The 19,655-nt window shown below is 42.2% G+C and overlaps 1 long non-coding RNA gene across 1 annotated transcript in view; it reads left to right on the top strand.

Annotated features, from left to right (window-relative positions):
- The window catches only part of LOC137203307 (uncharacterized), an 88,768-nt gene that overhangs the window by 27,983 nt on the left and 41,130 nt on the right, over positions 1 to 19,655 (top strand). The window contains exons 2-3 of the long non-coding RNA XR_010933042.1: positions 1,767 to 1,828; positions 15,696 to 15,809. This is a non-coding gene — a long non-coding RNA (uncharacterized lncRNA). The remainder of the gene's footprint in view (positions 1 to 1,766; positions 1,829 to 15,695; positions 15,810 to 19,655) is intronic.

Below are 19,655 nucleotides of genomic sequence, written 5' to 3'. Positions count from 1 at the left end.
CTGTGGAGAAAAGATCTCCTGGATCTGGGTCCTATAAAAGTACCTAACAACCCTATCCCTTAAAAATTGTGGTAAAAGCACATAACATGAAATTTACCATCTAAACCCTTTTAAGTGTATCATTCAATAGGATTAAGTACATTCACATTGTGGTGTAACCAATCTCAAGAACTCTTCTCATCTTGTAAAACTGGAAATCCGTACCCATGAAACAACTGTGGCAACCACCATTTTTCTTTCTGTCTCTGTGGATTTGATTATTCTTGGTACCTCACACAAGTGGAATCCTACAGTATTTGTCTTTTTATGCCTGGCTTATTTCACTTCGCATAACATCCTCCAGGTTCACCCATGCTGTAGCATGAGTCAGAATTTCCTTCCTTTTTAAGGCTGAATAATATTCCATTATTCATATGCATATACCACATTTTTTTTTAACCACATTTTTAAATTCATCTATCAATGACACTTGGGTTGCTTCCTCCTTTTGGCTATTGTGAGTAAGGCTGTTATGAACATGGGTGTACAAATATCTCTTTGATACCCTGCTTTCAGTTCTTTTGAGTGGAGTTCCTGGATCATATGGTAATTCTATTTTCAGCTCTTTAGGAAATGACCATATTTTTTTGTTCTCTAAAATGTAGAGTTGGAAAAGAATTTTTGATGACCTCAGACTCTCCACTCTGCATTGTTATCTTCATCAAGGGCCTGCTATCACCTGTATTGACTGAATTATGGTCCTGAAGATAATTTGCATGTTTTTCAAGAGGATAACATAATCTTAGAATCTTGGGCTTGAATGGAACCCTAAAGACTTGCTATTCAGTGAAGAATGCTTTATTTCGGACACATTCAGGGCCCAGGAGCTCATAGTCTTATAGCATAAGCTCTCCTGGAGTTGGGCAACTCTAATTGGATATCCCAAGTTAAAACTTCCCTCCATTGGTCCAGTGGGACCACACAGAACAAGTCAAAGTCCTCTTCCACACCCAGACCCAATGGCATTTTTTTTGTGTGTGTGGTTTTTTTTTTTTTTTTTTTGCGGTATGCGGGCCGCTCACCGTTGTGGCCTCTCCCGTTGCGGAGCGCAGGCTCCGGACGCTCAGGCTCAGCGGCCACGGCTCACGGGCCCAGCCGCTCTGCGGCATGTGGGATCCTTCCGGACCGGGGCACGAACCCGCGTCCCCTGCACCGGCAGGCGGACTCTCAACCACTGCGCCACCAGGGAAGCCCCCCAATGGCATTTTAAGGCCATAAGTCATCTCATCTTCAGCCCACACATTTGTCCTTGACCTTTCCTTATGAGGCACTTCTCATCATCTTTGGCTTCAGAGGTAAAATTAGGTATGTGGCACCTTTTCAGAACTCCTGATGTGTCAAACAGAGGCCTGGGTTACTTCACCTATGCTGGCTCTTCTGGTTGACACAAAACACAGTCAGGCCCCACCTGCTTTAAACCACAGCTCTCTGCTCCTGTAAAGTCTGCCAAATATAACATTTGGGAAAATGTTGGGAAGGTGGGAAGATGATGATGTTTCCCTCAGAATATGCATAGGAAATGGACATCTCCTTTCAAGGCCGGCCAGGTTAAAAATTGTATCAGCAGGGAAGTGTTTGACTGAAAGTAACATCTGACTCACGGTGTCTAAAGTAATAAAGACGTTTAATGAACTCAAATAGCCAGAGGTCTAGGCGGTTTTAGATTTGGTGTGGTGGTTCTTTCTCCATATTGCTCAATTAACCCCATCTTGTCTGCTTGTTCTTAGGCTTCCTGTCTGATGGTCACAGTGGCTGCTTCAGCTGCAAACAGCACATCTTCATGTTTAAGGTAAGGGGAGATGAAAGCCTTCGACCTTATCTCTTTCTCTTTCTCTTTTTTTAAACAGGGAAATTTTTCCTTCAACAAGGCTCCTCCAAACAAACTTCCCGTGATATATCTTTTCCCAGATCTGAGTCCCACCTACAGCAATTACTCACTCCATTCCAAGAAATGGGGTTACTGTGCTCGTCTTGGACAAATCACAGCTGATCCTTTGGAAATAAAGACACCATGCTGTGTGAACAACTGGATCCCTAAGGAAGCAGGGAGAATGCCAACGGGCTGGCGATTGGCAGTGTTGACCACAAATAAGTTACTCAGAAGAATCGAGAGTGACCACAGTTTTATTTAAAAACTTGTGATTTACAGAGTCATGTTTAATTAAGGGATTTCTAACCTTATCAGCTAAACTTATCAAGACAGAAAGATGAGATACCTTGCTATATTCCTTAAATATTTCTTTCAGCCCTCATTCACTGTTTCTCAGATATACTGCAGAAATGATGATTATAATAATATACCTGAGTAATATTTCATGGTTCACAAATTATTTTCACATACATTATTCATTTGACCCTCACCAAAACTGTGTGGGGGTAGGTAAAGTATTATTATCATTTTCATTATTTTTTAATTGGGCTAAGGTTTAGAGGACTGAGTTCATCATACTTATTACATGGCACATTAAGTATCTAGTTTGTCTGCTGCCCCTCTGTTGTTTTCATAATTAATTAATCAATACACTATCTTTTATCTCTCTCTTTCTCCCACTCCCACTTCTCTGCCTCCACACAGACAATCATTCTAAATGTGTCCGATGTTTATCTTGTTATTTATATGTGCACATCTAAAAGTATATTTTGTTTAGCATGTGTGCAATTTTTGTTTACATAAGCATCCATTTTCTTTAGCTCTCACTGTTGTTTGCATTGTTTTTACTCAACACTGATCCGTGTTGCTGTGTGTATCTACTCCCTTGCCTCTAAATGTTGCATAATATTCCACAGTGTTGAGTCCATCATGGTTTACTCGTCTATGCCCCCTAGTGGAAACCTTGGTAACCTCCAACTCTGGCACACGAACATCTTCTGCACTGCTGATGAGCCTGGATGGGAATTTCCGTGGGAAGCAAACTCAAGAGAACGGTTGCTGAGTCATAAGACAGATACTTAAATTGAATAAGTACCACCAAAAAGTCTCTCTAGAAAGGCTGCACAGTCTATACTACCAGAAATTGTTCACATTTTACTGGAAGCTGGGTCTGGAGGATATTTCAGTTGACCAAGCTTATACAAGCAGAAAAAGTGAATTGGGTTGTCGAGAACCCAAATCCAGGTCTTCTGACTCCAAAGCCTTTTCATTTTCCAGGGCATCACTCTGTAAGTCTCTGGATCATAATACTGAACACTTACAAGATTTCTTGGGGCTTTTATTATTCAGCGAATACCTTGAATTTCAGAAATAGCTTCGCTGGTGTTAATGGCAAGTTGGGGGCTGAAGAACGAATGAAAGTAAATGGGAACTTCATGTTCTGTGATCCTGTTCAACTTGGTCTGCGTCCTTTTGACTGCTTTACACATGTTATTACATTCTTTCGGGCAGTATTTGAGAAAGAGGAAGTGCTCTATAGCTAAATTCTATCCTTCCCACCTGCCAAGGGCCAGACTGTCATACGTTTATGTCTGTTTGACTTGAGAGTCAATGAGGAGTCCTAGAGTCAGACAGTGTTACAACCAGAAGGGGCCTTAGAGACTGTCAAGTTCAATACTCCCATTTTACAGCTGGGGAAAGGGAGGCCCCGAGAGAGGAAGCCACTGCCTGAGGTCACATAGCCAGAGGTCACCTGAAAACCAGCCCATCTGCCTTTCCACTTCCCCAGACACAGAGACTTTCCCCTGCTCACTCAGGAATCCACAGTGTAACCTTAACAGCCGGAGGTGTGTGTGTCCCAAACAGTGTTGTGCTGGTACTTGTTTAACAGCCACCTTTCTGGGAGGAAAAAAACCCCGAACAAACCCCAAGTGTGGCATTTGCCAATTTCTCCTACTATGGCCGTTTCAAGCTGCCGAAGGGATGTCACTGAATGTGGCCTCGGGAGTGATGGGCTGCAGCCACCATTAGGAGGCATTTTCACCACAGATTCCATAAGAGTAAAATCCAGTAAGATGATTAAGAAGTGATGAGCTTTGACTCTTTATTACCTCTGTCTTTAGTATGTTATTTGCGTGTAAGTTTATATAATTTAATGTCTAAGAATGTCTGTGTTTAATGCTAGCCCAAAAAATTCCTGAGCATTTAACACTCAGTTCTCCTGAGCCAGGGTGACCTAGCTCCAGGACACCATTGCCTGGAAAGTAATGAAACCTGCTTCTCGGTGTGGCAACCTGTTCTCCTGGTCTATAAATTTGTCTGGATTCTTTTGAACATTTTGGGGGAAACATGAAATGTGAATATAATGAAAGAAAAAAAGAGGATAAATGAGTTATTCTGGAGATACATTTTCTGGATAGCTGAAGGCTTAGCTCTAAGCTCCCGAACTACAAAAGCTTTAACTCTTACAGATAGACTTTTCAAAGAATTGTGTCTCACCCTTTTCTATTTCATTACTCATGAGGCATTAGAGCTTATTGCCTTTTTTATTGGCAGCAGGGGCAGGTAGAGATGTGGAAAGATATTTGCCCCTGGAATGAATGACCCCAGGCTGCTGTGTGGTTGGGGCTCTTGACTCACTTTCTAGAGTTTTGAAAATTTTATTCTTACTCACTGTCCAGAGCTATGACTTCTTCCTACTGTCAGTGTGTCTGTCTCTAGCTTCTCCTCTGCTCTTTGTAATTGACTAGAGATACAGGGAGCCAAACCTATTGGAATCATGTTAAAAATGTTGTTAACCCACTGGAATATGGGCCTGATGAGTAAAATGCTTAAAATTTTTTTTTGCCTGCTCAGAAGGCTTTTGGCTTCACTTTTGGTTCTCATAGAATCTTTGGAGAGGAGACATCCCTAGATTACTATGCTCCAGATCAGTGAGTGTTGCTACAATTACATTCTTATTATAAATCAGAATGTACTGTATCACCATGCATGTATTACATAGAAGAACGCAAAAGTCATCTCTGGGCCAGGCAATATGTCAGATAAAAAGTAGAGCAGTCCTGGCCTGCGTTTTGAGGAACCCCACAATGCTGCAGGAACATGAAGTGTTCCAAATGGTGAACTTTGTATTGAACAGTAAGAATTCAGTTGGTAAAGTTCGGGGCACATCTCCTTGCTCTAAAAGGGATTCTTGGACTCTTTCAGCACAGACCAGGTGATGGATGGGGAAGCAGATTTAGTGTTTGAGAGTTCCCCCTCCTGGAGTGAGGGTGGTCTCTCTGCACATCTGCCCATTCTTGGGGCTGGGGAGGAAGTGGACTGCACTGCCTTTCAGCAGAACCCCCTGCCCTTGTTCCACTGGTCTGTCCATTCCTTTGTCTGTAACAACACTAGGTAATTGTCTTCCTACTTTCAAGGAGCAAGTGGTTTTCCCCACTTCTGTGTTCTTTCCTAACTGCAGGAAAGGCAGCCTCATGTGCTGATGGCAAACCAGCTCTTCTATGCAGAAAAGAGACATCTCACCCCATTCCCAATACCCTCTTACGAATTTGCCTCGCTTCCCTTTGGACCCTTAAAGCTTCTGGAAATCTTCAAGGGCCCCCCTCTCATTATACTTCCTTTCCTTAAGCCCTTATTAGCTCCTTGGATAAGATTCATTTGATGAGCCTGGGACAGAAGCAGAGCCCAGTGCTTGGGGTGGTGCATGGAGGGCAAGAGCCAGCAGGTGAGCAGGCCCAGAGACAAATTTCCTTTCCTGGGCTGGCCTGGGACTGGTTGCCCTTGAAATCATTCAGGCAACTTTTTTGAAGTCTCTGGAACTGGGGTCACCCCACATAGGGCAGCGGGGAGCCCAGTAACCAGGGCTTGCTCCCGCACGCCCCTCCTCACTGGTCTAATTAACAAGTTGGGTCCTTTCCAGCTCTTTTACGTGGCTCTCATGGGGCTGGGCTCCACTGGGGGCGGGCAGACAGTCTTACTTTAAGCTGCCTATCGATCTTCACGTGGTCATGTGCCCCTCTTGGGGGAGAGCTCTCATGTTTTAAGTGCATGCAGTTACTCTCCTGACTGGCTTGTAAACAGGTTTTAATGGGGCTATTAGTGTAAAAGGACAGGAAACTTTCAAAAACAGCCTCTTAAATATTCATGAGGATGTTAAATCTGGCGCTTAATCACCAGTGTTTGCACACAGCTAACAGGGAGGGAGGACAGCTGACAGGCTGCCTTCACTCTGAACAATTGACAGGGCATTAATAAACGCTCTTACAGGCATGATTAATGGCCAAGAGAACAGGACTTTTTTTTAAAACAAACGGAGCCTCTCTCCTTTGGGGACTCCTTTTTTGGGAGGGGAGTGTCCATGTGGGTATGGGAGTGAGATTTAGGGGGAGATGGAGGCCGGAGGGGTGTCACAGACAAGACATATTTTTTCCCTTCAGAAATAGTTAACTGGATACCTCCCCACCTATCCAATCTGACTGTCCATCTCCCAGGGAATGGTTTCCTCAAGGGAAATATTCCAAAAACTTAAGCAGAGAATCTCCAGAGAATTCCCTACCTAGAGAATTCTTAACTCAACCTTGGCAGGGCCGAGAGGTAAGTGCCTGGGCCCTCATGATGGGAGCTCCCTGGAGGGTCATTAACAGCTGCCTCTTCAATACCTGAGCTCACTTGCTTTCAGATTGGAGTTAAATGTGGACGTAGATGGTCCACTGTGGCTGAGGGGCTCCTGCAAGCTGGCCCCCACCCAGCCTACCTTTCTATGTGTGCATTTTAGTTCCTGGAACATCATCATTCTCTTACTTTTCTCTGTAACATTTGATGTAAAGCCCCTAATGAAAATGTATGGGAGGAGTGCTTTTTAACTAGTAAATGGTCTGCACTTCTGGAATGGACATTGGAGGCTGTCTGGGCCCACCCTTGCTCCCGCTAGAAAAAGACACTGAGGCACAGAGAGGTGAAACAACTTGTTCAAGACACATACTGAGGTAGTGACAGAGGGTACTGGACCCTAGGGACCTGACTCCTAGTCGCCCCTCACATCAGCATGATGTGACTTCTCCAGAGAAAGCCAGAAGGAACAGACACCCAGTTGCTTCAGAAGTACTGCAATTTCAAGTATGCCAGATCTGACAGCAAGATCTGTGCTACTGGAATCCAAACCAGTATAAGCATGGAAAGTTCCAGAAAATATCCCACAGTTTCTTTGTAGTAGGAAATCCCAGCCTTATTATCTCAGACCAACTCAGAAATTCAAAACTGTTTCCTCCCTATAATTGCCAGTTGGGTTTTTTGGCTGACAAGTTCCATTTAGAAATGAAACCAAGGCATAAAGTCAGAAATCCATAAAAATCTGTTTTTACAAGCTAGAAAAAACCTCACTATGCTTTTTTTTTTTTTTTTTTTCGGTATGCGCGCCTCTCACTGTTGTAGCCTCTCCCGTTGCGGAGCACAGGCTCCAGATGCGCAGGCTTAGCGGCCATGGCTCATGGGCCCAGCCGCTCTGTGGCATGTGGGATCTTCCCGGACCGGGGCACGAACCCGTGTCCCTTGCATCAGCAGGGGGACTCTCAACCACTGCGCCACCAGGGAAGCCCCCCCCACTGTGCTTTATAATGGTAGAAAAGGACAAGGAAATCAGTGTCTTTCATAAAACTCTTCCCAGTCCCCAACCCTTGCTGCCCACATTCTGCATATACCTATCAAGCCCTTCTTGTACACATGCTACCAATTTAGGGGCTGAGGTGGGGAAGGTTGTCATGAAGATGGATAACAAGTGTCTCCACTCTCAGGATACACTTCCTCTAGTTAGCAGTTTAACTCTAGGGCCGTGTCATAAGACTGATCAAAGTACCAGGCTGAACTTGCAAATATTGCTCTCATTACCCCTGCTCAAGAATCTAAGGTGGCTCCCACTACATCTGGGTCCAGCCCAGACTGGCTTGCCTCTGCACAGCCAATCTGAGATTCCACTTAGAGCCAAATACATCCTTTCTTTCTAGTCAGTGGACCAGGGAACATTCTACAGGCACTATGGATAATGATCCTTAATCATAGATTTGTTTAGAGACTCAGTGCAGCATTTTTTTTTTATGGAATACCAACTAGGAATGAAAAATCATTCTCTCTTGCTAAACAGTTTGCATTAATGACTTCCATAAGAGCCAATCTATTGATTTTTTAAAAAAACAAAACTCCACTTGTCTCTTTCATCTGGATATATAGCTGGTAGGTGCTGTTGGTAAAGCAACCATTTTGAGAAATAGTTTCCTTTTCGTAATTAGAATGAATGTATTCTGACAGTTTTTACCAATAATGGTTGCAATGTTTGGTACAAATGCAAAGCACAGATGAAGCTTTAAACCCCAGTGGGGTTGGGCACTGTTTTCTCAATTAAAGTCTGATTGTCAGTCTATGAAGTACAAGGGCAGATTCCACATGTTTTGTTACATTATCAAACTGACACCAAATACTGGACAGCACAACATTGATTTCACAGCACACAACTTTGGATTGACATTATGCCTTATTCTATATTATTTTTGGTTTGTTTGTTTAATCAGCCAAGTGTAGTAGGATTCAGCATGGTTCACTGAAGACACTCGGACTAGGATGTAGGAAGTTTTAGTCCTACTACCAGTGGTTTCCCTAAATTATTTTATATATTAGGCAAACCTCACTTTCCTTACCTGTAAAATGGGTGCAGTAAAACCTGTCATATCAATCTGTTGTTTTAAGTGAAGTAATGCATACATTACCTACTTGCTGTTTCCATTTGATGTCTCACAGGCATCTAAAAAAGAAAATTTCCCATACTGAACTTAAAATCTCCCCCCAAAACCTATTTCTTCTCTGACATTCCCAAATCAATCAGTGGCATCACAAACTACTCAAGTGCTCATACCAGAAACTGGAGTCATCCTCTCCCTGCATTGTAGCTAATCAATAACACATTCCATTCTGTCTTTTAAGTGAGTCTCAGATCTATTCACTCCACTGACCAGCCTAGTCCAAGCCGTTATCATCTCCTGCCTGGGTGTCTGACTGCAGTCACCTCCTTACTCTCCTGCTATACCTAGTATTGCCTCCTCCACTTTGGACCTCACACAGAAGCCAGAGTCATCCTCATACAGTGTAAACCCACGTGCATCACTCTCCTACTTATAACCTTCCACTGGCTGCTCAAGACCATTAACATGGCCTGACAGGCCATGACAGTCTTACTCCTACCTGCCCCTCAGTCTCATTTTGATCTCTTTCCACTCCAAACACACTGCTCTCTTCTGCTTCTTATGTGCTTCTCTGTAGACCCAGAGCCTTCACAGTACAGCTCTCTCTTGGGGAAGCTCACAACCCCATCTTTGCCTGGATGGCTCCCACTGTCTTTGAGATTTCAGTGTAAATATCAAAAGCCACTCTTGGAGAGGAGACTCCCTTCTCCCACTCTCATTCCCCAGTAGGATTGATTCTTATTATCATTATCTTCTGTAGCATTTAAAAAAATTGTAGGGAATTCTCTGGCAGTCCAATGGTTATTACTTTGTGCTTCCACTGCTGGGGGCCCAGGTTTGGTCCCTGGTCAGGGAACTGGGATTCCACAAGTCGTGTGGTGTGGCCAAAAAAAAAAATTGTAATATAAACATTTATTTGTGTGATTACTTGGACTTTAAGCTCCAAGAGCACCACTTTGTTCACTTCTGTGCCCCCAGTACCTTGACAGAGTGTACATGACATGGTAGATACAGAAAGATAACAGGATGAGTGCCTTGAACACCAAGCATCAATAAAAATTCAAGTTATTTTCATCCTTGTGTCTGTGGGACACAAGATTGAGTGGCAAGATGAGATGTTTCCGTGAGTAAGAAATTTTTTGTTGGTAAGTTAATAGAGACTCATCTTGAACTAATTTAAATCTAAAGGCGAAGTTTATTCACCCCAGTAACCTAACTATACAAAGGGTAAGACTGGAGTTGGCCTGAGGTACTCAAAAGATGGTGGTCAATTGTCTCTCTATCTTTTTTCCTTCTGTCTCTGTCTCTCTCATTCTTTTCTTTTTTTAAAATAAATATTTATTTATTGAATTAATTTATTTAGGCTGAGCCGGGTCTTACTTGCAGCATGCAAACTCTTAATTGTGGTATGCATGGGGGATCTAACTCCCTGACCAGGGATTGAACCTGGGCCCCCTGCATTGGGAGTGCAGAGTCTTACCCACTGGACCACTAGGGAAGTCCTTGTCTTTCTCATTCTTGTTTGACTACACTCTTTAATGCAGACAGATTTCTCCATGGGATAGAGAATGCTGCTGTGGGGACCCCTAGATTCACAATTTTTTGGTGCTTTCTGCCAGGAGACCCCAGGGAAGGATTCTGATTGATCCTTCCTTGGGTCACAAGCCCATCCTTGGTCTCTGTGGCTGCTGTCCCCACTCCAGTCAAGAGGATGGAGCCATCACTAGTCTACTGTAGAACTTCTGGGCTTAGGATCTGTTACCAGAAGGGTGGGGAGAGGTCTGGGCCTGACAGTTAAAGACAATGGCTACCATACATGTGAATTCTGTTGGAAAGGAGACCATTGATCTGGGTTCTAACGTTCACGAATTAAGCCTCGTTTTTTCTGGCTCCTGCCACAGCTCAGTTTCATCAGAAAACACAGACAGAGATGGCTTTACCTGTGCATAGAGTGGGCAGCCAGCCTCTCTGTGGAATGACTTCCACAAAAGGAGTCATTCTTTGGGTTAGGACAAGAGTCCAAATGGTTAATTACAATTCAGGAACCCATATAAGAAGTCAGCCTTGTAATTCATGGTGTCAATAACCAACCCAAACACTGTTATCCCTTATTTCTAGGGAGTTAGTGGTGGAGACTTAAAAAGTCTTTTTATGGAGGCATAAAATGGCAGTGAGGATACTGCCTGGTGGCAGTTGAATTAATAAGTGAGGTGTGAAAGATGATATCTTTCCACCAATCCTTCAGAGTCCAATTAAATGTCACCTCCTCTCTGAAGCTTTTCACTGTCCCCTCATGAGGGCTAATAGTTAAAGTTCTATTCATAGAGTGTTATGAGATTTTAGTGAGTTAATACATATGAAGCACTTAGAATGGCACTGGGCACATCGTGAGCACTCAATAATTGTTGCTTTGATAGGACAAAAGGAAGACTATAGTAACAGTGGCTACTAAAAACAGATGTCACAGCCTTTCTATGTCCTGGGTCTGTACATGTTTTTCCACTTGATACATGTTAACTTTTGCTTTAAGAGCTTGCCTGGGAACCACACTATGGGAATTTCCAGTCCAAAATCACTGTGCTGGGGCTGGATTATCTCATGCATGGCCATTTTTTGGCTGGGCTCTTGTAAGAACTTTACAAAATTTAGATAGTGTTTCTAACGTTTTGTGCTTAAGTCTCACTGGTACATCTTGTTTAAAATGTGGTTTTCCTGAGTCCCACCTGAGAGATCCTGATTCAGTAGTTCTAGGGGAGGGGCCCAGGAATGTCAATTTCTAACCACAGCTTTTGTGATTCTCCGGTAGGTGGTTTCATGGACTATGGTTTGAGAAAATGACCCAGAGGAAGGAGCAGTAAGGCTGAGGAGGGATGAGGAGAATGAGAAGCACTTATTCTGTAGTTGGAACTTCCCAAAGTCCCAAAGTGTCCCCACCAGGAAAAGAACTCCATGTTTCCCTTATGTTCCAGCCAGAATGAGTGTCACATGGGTGTGAAGCATCTACTGAACCTACTGGTCCACTCAGCTTATGGCCATCTGGGCCAGTGACAGGGTCACAGCTCTGTCAAGCCATAAACACAGCACTTATTCACTGTTGTGCTGCCCATTTGAAAGAGAGGATGGTAGTGGGTGGGGGCATGGAGTGCTAGAAGTCCCATGGAATGAATGTCGTTGTGGACATCATGGTGGATGCTCCCTAGGGTCCCGTTGTCTTGTATGGAGAGAATTCCAGGAAGGTTCAGGAATAGATTTTGAATGGTCAGATGCAATTCTGAAGACTCTGCTCTTTGGGCGGGAGTTGGTGTGTATTAAGGCAGCCTGTCAGAGGAACATGCATTACCAACTCTTATGCTTTTGTATTAAGCATTATTTCTCATCTTTACAGTCAGATTAATGGAGATTAGTGGTTCCACTTAAGAGTTTAAACATTGTGCTGACCCAAATTTTTGGAGCCATCATAACGTGGTGCTATAGGTTCAAAGGCTGGACCAGCTGGTAGTCAAGTGGGGGAGGGGGAGGTCTACATTTTCACAAAGTGATTTCATTAATTGTTTTGTGTAAGAAAGCTGGGGTGCCTCTTTATACATAATGCATATATGGCACTGTCCCTACTTTCCACACACTTAAATGCCCATCAGTCCAGTCCGGTGATGCTCCTTTGCTTAGAGGACATTTAATAATCAATGGTCACTCACGCTTGCCTCCCCTTGACTTCTGTGGGTGAAGGCCAGTCCCTGAAGTCCCAAATGGTTTCATTAATGTCTTTTATCCACTCAATAGACAAAAATAAACCTCTCCAAAGCTCTTAGAAACCCACCACCCTGTATGTAGGAGGGAAAAAGAGGACAGCTGTTAATAAATAAACTTAAATATCTTCACAGGAGCCCACAGCTGTGACCCAGAGAACATAAGAACCATACCCAGCATTCCTTTCAGGTCAGAGTTACTTTTTATTCATTGACAGATTTAGTAATTGAAAACTCTATGTCTTAGTTCAGGCTACTATAACAAAATACCATAGATTCAGTGACTTAAACAACAAACATTTATTTCACGTGGTTCTGGGGCCTGCAAGGTCCAAGATCAAGGTGGTGACAGATTCTGTGTCAGTGAGGACCCTTTCCTGGTTTGCAGACTACCATCTTTTCGTTGTGTCCTCTCATGGCCTTTCCTTGTTGAGTGCACATTAGGGAGTGGTGGGGAGAGAGAGAGAGATCTTGTGTCCCTTCCTCTTTGTATGAGGTATTAAGCCCATCATGAGGGCCCCACCCTCATCTAATCCTAATAACCTTCCAAAGACCCCACCTCTAAATACCATCACAATTGGGGGTTAAGACTTCAACAGATGAATTTGCAGGGATGGAGGAGGGACACAGTTCAGTCCGTAGCTCTCTATGGCTGTTATCAAGTTGAAGAGGACATCACACACGAATTCTACTTTAGAGTGAACTGTCTGTTTTTCTTGGCAAGTGTATTCAGGGCTATTAGGATATTCACTTGTATATCCTCAAAGTGGAAGAACTTAGTTGGAAACAGTCAAAACCTATGTGGAGCCAAATCTGGTGAATAAGATGAGTGATCCAGCTGGAGAAGAGCATATTTGGTTAAAGACAAAATAATGTGACTGTTTTTGTTGCGTGGCCAGCAGGAGCCAGAGGTTACCAAGAAAGGAAGCCCCCAAATGCTTGGCATAATGGTTGCATCAATAGATACAAAGATTAGTATGGGGCAGAAAAGGAATCAGAATTTTGTGGAGGGAGGGGTATGTTTAAATTGAGAAGGCTCTGACCATCCCCTCTCCCCCAAATCCAGCTGTGAATCACTGGTCTAAACTGTCAAAGGGATGTCCTGGAAGATGACCACTCATTTAATATGCAGGAGTATTTGTTCTAAGAAATGTTCTCTTTACCTTATAACCATACATGACATGGAAGAATTTGTTTTAAAGTGACTTCCTGTTTCTTTTTAGGAGTCTCTATAAATATCTTCATAGTTTTATCTTTCATAAAAAATTCCCCACAATACAAAGTATGTATAAAGTATATAAAGTAAACTGTTATTTTAACTACAACAACATCAACCAATTCCCCTACAAATGCTGACGGTGTCAGTAGCATTATGGAGAGAGGTAGTCATTGCCATTGTTTTCTTACGTTATAGAGGAGGAATCTAAGACTCAGAGGGGAGAAGTTGCTTGGCAAAGGCCACATAGCTGGTAAAGGGCAGAGGCAGGATTAATCTACATGTGTGTGACTTAAAATTCATGCTGATGGCAATAAGATTTCTGTCTTTAGCCCCATTTCCTGCAAATCAGGGGAGAAGGGAGGTGGGACTTGTTACAATCAAACTTGTTTGGGCAGAGCTCTCCCCTTGGCCTGGTTCTTCTAGGGAGCCCAGATGGAGCTCTTGAGGCTTGAAGATTCACATTAGCAGAGTGCTTTAAATGTCGGGTTGGAGATAAAACTTCATGAGTGCCGAAAGGCCTGGAATTCTTGCATAGAACCAGGGAACTGAGGGAAGTAAAGCAATACCATTTTCTTACTTCTGTTGGCCATGATTGTTTGAAATATCTTTGCTGTGAAACGTTAAAGTAGCAGTTAGGTTCCCTGTTATGCATTACTCCTCCTCTCTAACTCTGTGCGCTTCTGACAGTCTGGCTTTCTTGCTGTCTCCCTGATGTGATGCCCCACGGCAGTGTTAAATCTGTTCTCTGAAGTTACTGATACATCACTGAACTTATGGAGTGCTCCAGAGTCCCCTTTATTCTGCCTCTTTCTTGAAGTAAGTCAGTTAGTGTACTTCAAGGATTTAACGGTTTCTGTCACTGGAGATCTTCTCAGGCCTTGCTACTAAATGTGCAGTCGGTAGACCAACTAGAAGCAGCAGCATCAGCATCACCTGGGAAATTATTAGGCAGAATCTGAGCCTCCACCCCAGACATGCTGAGTCAGAAGCTGCATTTTAATGAGACCCCTAGGTGACTTTTAAAATTTGAGAAGCAATGCTCTAATGAACCCACACAATACTTCTGTGCCCGTGGATGTCAGCCTTCTGACACAGGTGACACTCCCCAGGGGTCTGCGGTTGGTTTGGGGTGGGAGGGAACCTGGAAGAGAGGGAAAGCTTGGATTGGAAGACCCAAGGATTGCTGTTTCTTTCTTTCCTTCCTTTCTTTCCTCTGAGAGTCAAAACCACCCATATGAACTCTTTGGATATTATCTCATATGCTCCAGGCAAGGGGAAAGAAAGGTAAAATGACTGTTTTCTTATAATCATGCATTCTTAAAAAGGAAAGGGATTTGGATGTCTTCTGTTTACTTCCTTGAATAGAAGTTGCTTCTATAGCATCTCAGACACACAACGTCCTGCCCTTGTTCAAATACATCCAACGTTGGGGAGCTCACTGCTTGCTGGGCAATCATTTCCATTTTTTCTTTCCAACAAACATTTGTCAAGTGCCTCCTGGGGGTCAGGCTGTGTTAGGGCATCAAGAAAAAGATGTCAGTCTGTTCCTATCCTCAGGTGGTTAACAGTTTGTAACGTCAGCTCCATGAATGTATCATATCCTCTCTAAGTCTTCCCCAGGCCAATTAAATCTATGGTGGTATATATATACATACCAGTTTTGGAATTAGTGTTGAGTATAAATCCTAGCTCTATAATCTTGGATCCCTCTGAGCCTCAGTTGTTTCATCGACATTAGGATTATTTTGTTGGTAGCAATAACACAGCTCTGATTAGCATTAGCAAAAGGGAAGATTTATTGGCCCATGGAATCAAAGGAATGGTTGAACAGACAAAACAAAGCAGCTAGGGTTCAAGAACTGCTGCAAACCAAGACTAGGAATCCATGTAGTTCTCTCTGTCTCTTTCTGCTTGCCCTGACTATTGACTTTAGTCTCCCGAGTGGGAAATATGACTACATCTTACAACTCTGAGGACCTCTAAGGAAGTAATTAAGTTTAAATGAGGTCATAAGGATCTGAGGGGATTCGTGGCTTTATAAGAAGAAACACCAGAAAGTTTGATTTCTCTTTGTCCACACATGCACAAAGGAAAAGCCATGTGAAGACACAACAAGAAGGCAGCCATCAACAAGCCGGGAAGAGAGACCTCACCAGAAACCCACCATGCTGGCATCTTGATCTTGGACTGTCACCTCTAGAACTGTGAGAAAATAAATTTCTATTGCTTAAGCCACTCAGTTTGTGATATTATTATGGTACTTTGAGCAGACTAATACAATTTGCATTTCTCCAGTGAGTAATGGAGTGGGACTTCTTTTCATGTACTTTATATACCTTCTTGGGAGAAATGCTAGTTCAAATCCTTTGCTGCCCGTTTTGAAAATTTTTTTTTTGTCTTTCTGTTTATGAGTTGTAGGAAGAATTGTTTTTCATTTGTTTTATAATTTCTTGTCCTTTTATTACAGATTATTTCTTTTGCATCCCCAAATCCACTCAACCACCAGTTCTCACTCCCACTTATCACTTGAATGTATCCTCACTGCTGCTGCTGTTATCCAGGCTACAATCCCCCCTCCTTTACTGTTTTTGCCTGTTTTCTGTCCCTGCCTGGATCCATTCTCCATACCACAAACAGAATATCAAGTTCATTATGTCACTGCCCTACCCAAAACCATTCAGTTGGTCTCTAATTCCTTGTAATGAATTTTAAACTCCTTTACATGGCTTTTAAGACCCTCCATAATTTGCCTCCTATCTACTCATACCTCCAGCTATTCTCCCCTTAAAAATCTAGAGCATCTCTCTCTCTCTCTCTTTCTCTCTCTCCAGGGATACACTGGGGTACATTTCAAAGTCAGTTCAGACATCACTATACTTCACACTAAACCATTTCAGCATGCATGTCATTTATTTATATTTTTACATAAAATTTATACACAATAAAATGCACAAAACTTAAGTGCATTATTTGATGACTTTAACCAATGCCTGCAACTGTGTATTCCAACCCCCTGTCAAGATCTAGAACCCTACTACCATCCCAGAAAGCTTCCTCATGCCCCATCCTGTCAATCCCCACCTCAACAACCCCTGTCTACATACTCCTAATACTCAGCTCAACCAGGGGCTAGTATTGTTCTGATTTTTGTCTCCATAAATTAGTTTTGCCTTTTCCATAACTTCATTCTTTTGTTAAGGCTTCTTTCTTTCCCTCAGTATGATGTTGAGATTCATCCAAGTTGTTGCAGTATCGGTAGGTGGTTTTCTTTCTTTCTTTTTCTTTTGGTTGTTACTAAGTGGTATTTTACTGTATGCCTATAACATAGTTTAATTATCCACTCTCCTCTTGATGAACATCTGGGTTATCTCTAGTTTTTGGCTTTTATGAGTAGAGCTGCTATAAATATTCTTGTACAAGTCTTTTTTGTGGACATGTTTTCATTTCTCTTGGGTAGCTATTTAGGCTTGAAATTTCTGGGTCATATGGTAGGTCTATATTTTGTAAGAAACTGCTCAACTGTTTTCCAAAGTTGTTGTACCATCTTACATTCCTATCAATGATGTATGAGAGTTTTAGTTGCTCCACATTATTGTCAGGATTTGATGTTGTCAATTTTTTAAATTTTAACCATTATGGTGACATTGTGGCTTTAATTTATATTTCTCTAATGACTAGTGTTGAAAAATATTATTAGTGTTTACTAGCCATTTGTATATCTTCTTGTGTGAAGTATCTATTGAAATCTTTTTTTTTTTTTGGCCACGCCATGCGCCATATGGGATCTTAACTTCCCGACTAGGGATTGAACCCGTGCCCCCTGCATTGGAAATGAGGAGTCTTAACCACTGGACTGCCAGGGAAGTCCCTCGGTTGAAATCTTTTGCTCATTTAAAAAAGTCAGGTTTAATGCAGTATAGTTTACATACAGTAAAATTCACCTTTTTTAGGTGCATTTTTTTATGAATTTTGAAAACATAGTCATATAACTATCACAATCATCAAAAATATAGTTACCATCACTGCAAAATTTTCCTTGTGCCTCTTTGTAATTTATACCTTCTCCTCACTCCCTGCTCCTGCAACCACTAATCTATGTTCTGTTCCTAAGGTTTTACCTTTTCCAGAATGTCGTACGTATAGAATCATGTAGTATATGGACATCTGATTTTATTGCCCAATTTTAATTTTGTTGTTTGTCTCCTTACTGATTGTAGGTATTCTTTTTTTTTTTTTTTTGGTAGGTATTCTTATGTATTCCAGATACCAGTGTTTTGTCAGACATGTTTGGTGAATATTTTCTTCCAGTGTGTGGTTTGCCTATTCTTTTTCTAAATGGTATCTTTTGGTGATCAGAAATTTAAAATTTGGATAAAGTCCAATCTGTCAGGTTTTTGTGTGGTCATTGCTTTCTGTGCCCTAAGAAAACTTTGCCTACCCACAGATTACAAAGACATTCTTCTGTTTTTTTCTAGAAACTTTATTGTTTTAGCTTTTTATATTTAGTTCTATAATCCATCTCGGATTCATTTTTATGCATGATGTGATTTAGGGCCAAGGTTCATTTTTCATGTTTTCTCTAGTCCCTCAGTCAGAATCAACTTCCCAACTTGTGCTTCCACAGCATGCTGTGCTCTGTTGTAGGCACTCATCATGTTCACCTTCCAGTATGTACTTTCCAATTTTTGTGGACTCGTTGCTTCTTCAATTAGACTGTCATTTTCTTGTGGGCAAGGCCACGTGTTATATATATAAGGAAGGAGAGAGGATAGTGTTAATGAAATAAGTTTTGGGGTCTCATGGACCTAGAATTTGATCCAGACTCCATCACATAACAGGTGTGTGAGTCTGGGAAAATCTTAACATGTCTTATTTGTTCAGGAAGCATTTAGGGTCTACCATGTGTCTAACATGGGGCTAGGTGGTGGGGTCACAGAGACAGATACAACTCAGGCAGGCTGTGAAGAGCTCCGCTCAGGTGGGGAGGGGGATTATGGAAAAAGTCATTATTAAACAATGGGCTAAGTGCTGTGACAGAAACATGAATAGGTGGTTATGAGATTAGAGAGAATGGGGAACTGCTTCCCAATGGAGGTAAAGCCAGGCCTGGATGTCAGAGGATGAGGAGAAGTTAACCAGGAAAAGGAGGATGGGACAGGGATTTTCTGGTGGAGGTAGCAGCAAGGACAAAGGTTCTGATGCAAGATTCCTTGACTAAAACCTAAAGATTACACTTCATAGAGTTGTCTCAAGGATTTTATGAGATAACAACTCTGACACAAGGTTGCATTGAATGGGACATACTAATGCTGAACAAATTATTATTATTATTTTTTTACATCTTTATTGGAGTATAATTGCTTTACAATGGTGTGTTAGTTTCTGCTTTATAACAAAGTGAATCAGTTATACATATACATATGTTCCCATATCTCTTCCCTCTTGCGTCTCCCTCCCTCCCACCCTCCCTATCCCACCCCACCAGGTGGTCACAGAGCACCGAACTGATCTCCCTGCGCTATGCGACTGCTTCCCACTAGCTATCTACCTTACGTTTGGTAGTGTATATGTGTCCATGCCTCTCTCTCGCTTTATCACAGCTTACCCCTCCCCCTCCCCATATCCTCAAGTCCATTCTCTAGTAGGTCTGTGTCTTTATTCCTGTCTTACCCCTAGGTTCTTCATGACATTTTTAAAAAAATTCCGTATATATGTGTTAGCATACGGTATTTGTCTTTCTCTTTCTGACTTACTTCACTCTGTATGACAGACTCTAGGTATATCCACCTCATTACAAATAGCTCAATTTCGTTTCTTTTTATGGCTGAGTAATATTCCATTGTATATATGTGCCACATCTTCTTTATCCATTCATCCGATGATGGACACTTAGGTTGTTTCCATCTCCTGGCTATTGTAAATAGAGCTGCAATGAACATTTTGGTACATGACTCTTTTTGAATTATGGTTTTCTCAGGGTATATGCCCAGTAGTGGGATTGCTGGGTCATATGGTAGTTCTATTTGTAGTTTTTTAAGGAACCTCCATAC

Source organism: Pseudorca crassidens, chromosome 12 (assembly GCF_039906515.1).
Source record: "Pseudorca crassidens isolate mPseCra1 chromosome 12, mPseCra1.hap1, whole genome shotgun sequence".
NCBI lineage: Eukaryota > Metazoa > Chordata > Mammalia > Artiodactyla > Delphinidae > Pseudorca > Pseudorca crassidens.
This window is presented reverse-complemented; position numbering and strand designations above follow the sequence as displayed.